An 8,526-nucleotide genomic window follows, 5' to 3' on the forward strand; every position below is an offset into this window, starting at 1 on the left:
AAAATCTCTATTTACTGTGATAATCAGAGTGCGATTGCTATGACAGGTAATCCAGTTCAACACTCAATGAGAAAGCACATCAGCATTATGTACCATTTCATAGGGGAACATATGATAGAAGGTACAGTGGAATTGCATTTTGTTCCAACAGATCAACAACTAGCAGATATCTTCACAAAACCAATATGTGAAGCTACTTTTACAAGCAATATGTGAAGCTACTTTTACAAGACTGGTAAATGAACTTGGAATGGTTTCAGGTTCTTTCTCTAAATCTTCTTAGTTTTTATTCTCATGCATCAGACTTTATGATCAGTGTTTACAGATTGTCTTATCTTCATGAAATCTGTTCGTTAATTAAAATTCATTAAATATTGATTGTTATCTGATGTGGATCTTTAAACTCTGATAGTGTTTTGAATGTTCTGTGACTATTCAATCCAATGAGGATAACTATGCTAGATGCTGACCTAATAGTCTTTAACATACTTTAAATCCCATGTTTGAATTAGTTGTTTATGTGGAAATTTATTAACACAAGCAAATTCTGATTTTGAGCTTAGTCAAGTTTACTTTGTGTATCTTATTACTAAGTCACAAACTAGATTCTTACTTCTTATCTGTTAGATTCTGATGTCAGTAAATCTTAAGAATGAACTAAATGCTGATAAGCCTCACTTATCAAAAGAAAAGAAAATTAAAGAAAATAAAAGTCAGGTACTCCTTTGAGATCTAGAGTAAATATATAGAAGGGAAGACCCAAGTGCATTGCTGGTATTAAGTAATATGCATTAGAAAAGCAAATAAATTTTCTTGGTGACTTTTCACATTCTCTGATTACTGGAGAAATACTATGACAACAGCATAAATTCTGATAAGCAGTCGTGACTCACTTACACTGAGAAGCCACTGTAAAAAGGAATTTCAAAAGATGCATAAAATGAGCACAAATAGTTGAGGTGGACTCTTGCATAAATTTGTCCTATAGTAGACTTCATGATTGATGACAGATTTTAAGCATCTTTCTGTGTTATGCCTTATTTCTAAGATGTACTGAAGTTTATCAAAATTTAATCTTAATCTGATATTCTGCTGAATGCACACACTTTCACTCCATATGAATGATGAAAATTACTGTGGTGATTAAGTTGTTTTTGACAAACAGTTAAGTGTTATTTGCATAAATTTTGAGGACAAGTTCTGATGGAAGTTCTGATGATTAAACTCTGAAGAAAAAAAGTCGGTATTTGTATGAAGAATCACAGAAAAAGATATTCACTTTTTGAGTACAGAAGCCATATTCTGATGACTGTTAAAATCTAATATAAGTTTAAATTCTGATATTAAATCCTGATGGAATCCTTGATGCTTACGTGGCATTATTCTTTACTTGACTTATTTGTGATAAAAACTGAAACAGTCATATTTAAATCAGAATATATTTGGGTAAGATAAAAATAGTCATAATCATTATGGGTTAGTGATAAACGTGTTTGTCTTGAAAAACTGCATATGCACAGTAATTATTGTTTATTTTACGTGTTCATTAACTCTTGCTTTAACTTTTTACTAACTGTTATTATTACACATCGGTCTAGGGAGACGAGGCATCATTATTTTTTTACTCTTAATCGTTAAACAGTTCTCGCGTCCCTTGGTATTCCATTGGATATTTAAACCGACTATTCTTTCCAACCAAATCATCTTCCATTTTCTCACAAACTCACTTTCTCTTTTAATTATCATCATTTTTCTTCTTCATAAACAAAAATGGTTATTTTCAACTTGTTCATGAACTATGAAACTTTCAATATAGAGTTAAGTTGTGATGACTGGCAATAGGAGTGGCATGTCAATGTCATTCCTGAAGAGCTCTGGAACTTTGTTCCACAAGAGGTTCACACAGACCTCTTGTTCTTTTCGATGGACTACCAGCTCCATCTTGATCGATTGGAAGAGGAAAGGAGAGAGGCTCTCCTTCAGCAAGAACGGATCATCCGTCTTGCAATGCTCTTTGTCAGCAGCAGGAGGAACTAGTCGATAGGTTTTCTTAGACTAGGACTAAGGCTGTTGATGTTAAGATTCTTAGACTAGGACTATCTTGTAATTTTTTAATGTAATCTATAAATTTCATGAAATGTACTCATTTGATATATTAATGAAATTTCCCTTAATTGCAAGATTTAGTCTCTGTTTCTCTCATATTATGTGACTGTGCATGTTCTAATTATAATTTGTTAATCTTTACTTCATCTATTTAAACTTTATCCTTTGATGAATGTTTTGATTACAATTATGGTCAATAATAAATTTTGTTGATAAAGAGGAAACAGTTGAAGCACAGGTTCATGCATCAGAACCTGTGATAGTTGGAGTTGGGAATGTTACTTCTCAGAAAGAAACTATAGCTCAAAGTTCTGATACTTTGAAAAAGAAATCTGTAAGTTCTGAAGCTGCTAAAGCAACTCCTTCACTCGCAAGGAGATTAAAGAAAATGAGGGCAGAAAGGTACAAGGCCAAGCCTATATCTGAGGATTCAACTGAAGCTGAGGAAGGGGATCAGGAATCTCTGATCTCACAAGAACCAATTATCATTGAAGCCCTTCCAACTCAAGCCAAAGACACTGCTACTGATACAGTTGTAATCCTTTTTGTCTCTCCTATTAAAGCTACAGATGATGCTAAAGAACAAACTAAAAACTCTGAGATAGATATTCATAATTTGAATATACCAAACGTTCTTTATCTGGAAGCTCCATCTACAGAAGCTCAACAATCTCCAACTCATTTTCCAATTTTAAATGCTGAGATACCATCTACATCAACCACACCAGCTCTGGAGATAAATTCTGATGTTCAGAATTTAAATGAAGTTGTTCCTGAATCTCTAGTTGCTTCACACACTGTTGTGTTGTCAGAACAAAATGAGTCTTCCTCAAGTTCTGAAAACAGTGTTTCTGCTGAGACTCCGGTTCCTATACTAGGAAAGGAAGAATTAGTGAAGAAATTTGTTAAAAAGGAAGCACCTATTCCTTGGGAGGATACTCACAGAGGTGTGGAGTGGACCAAGAAGTGGAATGACACTGATTTCATTCCAAGTACTAACATTCTGACAGAGCATATTGCTAAAGCTGATGAGTTACTCACAAATGTTGATTTAAAGACACAACTCAAGATCACTGCTCTATCTGCCAAACATCTTCAAGGTCTACATCTTCTACTCATGAAAAGGTTGATACACTAAAGGAACATGCTGATAAGCTAGATCTACAGCTTAAGCTTGACAAGAATAGATATATCAGACCTACTCTTGAGAAAATTGAAGCCATTGAGAAGATTCAAGAGAAGCAATAGGCCCAAATTGATGAGGTCCTGGCTAACCAAGTTTCTCAGAAAGCTCAATTGGAAGAAATCCAATCTTCAGTTGAACTTCTTTTTTCTCTCTTACTTCCTGATGATGCCAAAAAGGGGGAGAAGGTAGTTAAGTCCAAATGCTCACCTACTGAAATACTGAAGAAAAAGGATGATAAAGGTGATGACCAGGGAAACTTTGATAAGAGTAGAGGTCAAGGAAAAGTTCAAGGAAAATCTTCTACACAGAACAAGTCAAGTTCTGATGCTGTGAATACTAAAAGTCTGAAGTCAAGTTCTGATAAGCAAAGTCTGATGTCAAGTTCTGATATTCTGATTCAGTCAGGATCTAAAGACTCTCAGAAGTTCTTACAAACTCTGAAGCTAAAGGGTAAGCAGACTACTGTTTATAACAAAAATCCTAAAATTTAGACACTTGATGAGGAGATAGCTAGAAGATTATTTCTGAAACAAAATCCAGGAATGGATTTGGAAACTCTCAAGGAGGAAGAAGCTAGATTTGCTGCTGAGAAGACAAATCTTAAGTCTAAAGCTTCTGATACAAAGAAACCTTCAAGGACTAAGGAAAAAGGCATTGTGATCAGGGAAAAGTCAAATTCTGAGACTTCAAAGTTCAAGACTAGATCACAAACTGAGATTGATCCTAAGTCAAAAGTAAAAGAAAAGGTTAGTGAACCTTTAAAGATTGAGAAAAAGATAAGTTCTTCTATTTCAATCTATCAAACTACAATGCATGATGATAATTTGATAAAAGATGAAACTGTTCAAATTCTGAAGAAAAGAAAGATAATTGAAGAATCTAAAACAACCTCTGACACTGCTCAAGTTGTTCAGAATGAAGAACAGCAATCTACAAAAGAAACAGCAATTTCTGATCAAGTTAATTTGAAAACGATGACAATTGCTGATAAGAAGAAGCTGTTATGGAAGAAAGCTACTCCAGTTGAACCAAAATCCAATCTCTTGATGAATCAACTTACAACATTTGGATTGAGATCCAAGCAACCTAGAGATAAAGCTGGATTAGGTTCTAATAAAGAGAAGATACAAATAGGAGTAGAAGTTACTCTAAGAGATCCTTTCATGTTGACAGACAAACCATATGAACAAATCAAACAAAAGCACCTTGACAAAGTGTTGTCTGCTCAAATTGTGATAGATGCTCATGATAAGGATAATCTAAAGGAGAAACTGATTTTATTTCTCTATGATGGATTAACTTACAGACTAGCTGATACTGATGTGCTAAAGAAGTCTGTCAGAAAACTTCAACATATTCACTATCTTCTGGAAGTAAAATCTGATGTTACGAGAAGATGGTCAGAATACATTTTGAAGGCTATAAGAGATCTATTCAGAATCTCTGGTACAAAGACTTCTCAGTATATACCAATGATTACTGTAGATGATGGAAGAGAAATTCCTATGCTGAAGAATTCTGCTAAGGTGGAAGTTATTCTGAAAGGAAGATGCTTATGTTATAATGAAAACTCTTCACATCCTAGAGTTATCAGACTTGGTGATGGACTTGAAAGAACATCAATTCAAGCTCTCAGAACAGCCATTTATCAAATTGGTGATAGTAAAGATGAAGAACTGATGTAGGTCAAAGCACAGTTAGTTGAAATTCTGAGGAAAGCTGAAGACAAGCTGGTAAGAGATTTTGTTAAGAATCATTATGGATTCAGATTGATCCAGTGAAGTTGGTAAAGCTATAAGGACTGTAAGTTGTAGTTAATAGTCTTATTAAACTTTTATTGCATTTGAACTTAAATGTTTTTGACATCATCAAATCTATTAACTTGTATATTTTGAACAATTTACAAGTTGGGGGAGATTGCTAGATATATTTGAGATGTCATGTCTAATATGTTTCATGTTTAGTTTTCAGATCTTAACAAACAGGATATATCAGTACTTACTGGAATCAGTACTTACTGGAATCAGTACTTACTGGAAGTCAGAACTTAAGGATATCAGGACTTAGATTATCAGAAGATAAATATCAGAAGATGGATATCAGAGCTTAAGTATCGGAGGTCTAACAGTTAAGGAAGGAAGTTGATTTACAGTAAAGAAGATCGAGACTAATACAAAAAGAAGATATGCATGGAAAGAGTTAGAGGACTTAAAGAATTGTATATTAGATATATTTGTGATGTCATGTCTAATAATACTTTGTGTTTAGTTTTCAGATCTTAACTAACAAGACAAATCAGGACTTAACTGGAAATCAGTACTTATACTGAAGTCAGAACTTAAGATATCAGAACTTAAGTTATCAGAACTTAAGTTATCAGAAGATATTTATCAGGAGATAATATCAGGACTTAAGAAGACTTTCAGATAAGGAAGGCGGCTGATTGAAGGAAAGAAGATTAAGGCAAACACAAGAAGAGATATGCATGGAGAAGAACTCTATGAAAAATAGAATACTTGGAAGAAAAGATAACTAGTTGATATATTTTAGGATGCAGACTTATGTTTGATATCAATTAGAAGATTATCTTGTAACTGTGTGTCTATATAAACACAGCATAGGGTATACACTATAAGTGTTATCTTAATCGAGAATATTATTCATTGTAACCCCTAGCAGCTCTCGTGATATTTGTTCATCACTGAGAGAGAACGGTTCCATTATAATACTGTTTTATTAATAAGATTATTTTGTGTTTCATACTTGTGTTGTTAATTCGATTTGATTGTAGTATACACTGTATTCAACCCCCTTCTACAGTGTGTGTGTGACCTAACAAGTGGTATCAGAGCAGTCTGTTAACACATATACAGTAAAGATCCAAAACAATCATGTCTCAAGAAGAGAAAACTCCAACCAAGCCCACCAAAACTGAAGAAAATCCAAAGACTCAAATCCATAATCGATATGAGACCATTAGGGTTCCCATACTGAAACCTTCTGAGTATCCCATATGGAAAGTGAGGATGACTATGTTTATGGAAGCTATAGATCCAGAATACCTTGACAGAATTAATGGAGGACCACATAAGCCAACCAAGCTCTCTGTTGTAGTTGTAGATCAGCCAGCACAGACTGTACCAAAGGAGAAAAGTGAGTATACAGCTGAAGATATCTCATCTATTGCCAAGGATGCAAAGGTAAGACATTTGTTGCATAGTGTCATTGATAATGTCATGTCAAACAGGGTAATTAACTGCAAGACTGCAAAGAAGATATGGTATGCCTTGGAGGCAAGATGCCAGGGAACTGATTCAATTAAGAAGAACAGGAGGACTATACTCACTCAAGAGTATGAGCACTTTGACTCAAAACCTGATGAGTCATTAACTGGTTTATATGACAGATTTGTCAGACTCTTGAATGATCTGTCACTGGGGGATAAGGACTATGAACTTGAAGATACTAATCTTAAATTCCTTTTAGCTCTTCCTGAAAGTTGGGATTTGAAGGCAACTACTATAAGAGACAACTATGCTCTTGATGAAACTACTCTTGATGAAATTTATGGTATGCTCAAAACTCATGAACTTGAGATGGATCAAAGAAACAAGAGGCATGGGAGAAAGTCAAGAACAGTTGCTCTTAAGGCTGAGGAGGAATCCCCCAAAGTGGTTGTCTCAAAGAAAGGCAAAGGAAAGGCTCTCATCACAAAGTCTGATACTGAGTCATCAAGTTCTGATAGTGATGAGGATTCAGAAATTGAAAGTCTATCTGAGATGGATGCTGATGAAGAGATGATGAAATTTTGTGCTCTTATGGTAAAGGGTATCACAAAGATAGCCTACAGGAAATTCAGAAGGGGAAAGAACTTTTCCTGGAAAAGTGGAAGTTCTGATAAGAAGGGATTCAGAAAATCTGAAGGCAAAGCTGGAAAGTCTGACAGAGGAGATTACTCAAATGTTAAATGCTACAATTGTGGTGAGAAAGGCCACATATCTTCTGATTGCAAGAAAGGAAAAGGTGACAAAGGTAAGGCACTTGTCACAAAGAAGAAAAGCTGGACAGACACATCAGATTCAGAGAATGAGATGAACTATGCCTTATGACAAATGCTGATAGCAGTTCTGATGCTGCTGAGTTAAAGGTACCTCAAACAACTTATGTTTTTCATACTGATGATATTACTGAGTTAAGATCTTATCTTAAAACCATATACATTAGTTATAGAGATCAGACTTTAACTTGTGATAGGTTAACGTCTTAAAATCTAGCTTTTAAAAAAAGGACTGACTATTTAGAAAAGGAGTTAGTTATGTTCCATCAAACTTAGAAAGAAAGAGATGATGTTTTTTATGTTAGAGATGAAGTGTTAAAATTGAATCAATCTCTAAAAACTGAGTTATACTAGGAAAGAGAGATTATCAGGACTTGGACTAACTCTGGAAGAACAACTCAGAATTTTCTAAGTAGTGCAAACTGGAAAGAGGACTTAGGTTATGGAGATGATAAAAGTGAAACAGGAACTGACAAATTAAGCCAATTATTGTTAAACAGACTACTAAGCCAAAGTTAAATCATGTTAAGTTTGTAGCTAAATCTGTAAAGTCTGATTCTGAAAAGATGAAAGATACTGAGACAGAAGTTAAGGCAGAGTCAACTTCTGACAAATTGAAACATGATAAGATAATTGAAGTTAACATAGGCTTAATGACAAAGAAGCAGCTTAAGTATAAGTTGAAAGAGATTAAGAATGTAAACAAGGTAAAGCCACCTAGGAAAAATAGGAATGGAAAGGAAGGTGTGAATAAAAGCAATAATTATATGCCTATTCCTAATGCTCCTAGAAAGAAATGCTATAACTGTGGAAATTCTAACCATCTGGCTTCTTTTTGCAGGAAGAATAAGAATATAAACTCCTTACCTTCTAAGTCAAAAGTTAAGAGTCAGTCTGTTAGGTTTAAGCCACAAAATCCTTGTTTTCATTGTGGTAGTTTATGGCCAATTTATACTTGTAAGGAATATCATAGTTTGTACTATGTTTATTATCAAATAAAACCTTCTTTGAAGAAAGTTAGCATTATTCCTTCTAGTATAAGTTCTGATGCAAAGTCTGATACTGTAAATTCTGATAAGAAAAATGTTAACATAAACTCTGATATTAATTTCGCTGCAAATGTTAACAAACTTAATAGGGCCAAAGGATCCAAGCAAGTCTGGGTCATTAAAACTAA

Source organism: Apium graveolens, chromosome 2, assembly GCF_009905375.1.
Source record: "Apium graveolens cultivar Ventura chromosome 2, ASM990537v1, whole genome shotgun sequence".
NCBI classification, from domain to species: domain Eukaryota; kingdom Viridiplantae; phylum Streptophyta; class Magnoliopsida; order Apiales; family Apiaceae; genus Apium; species Apium graveolens.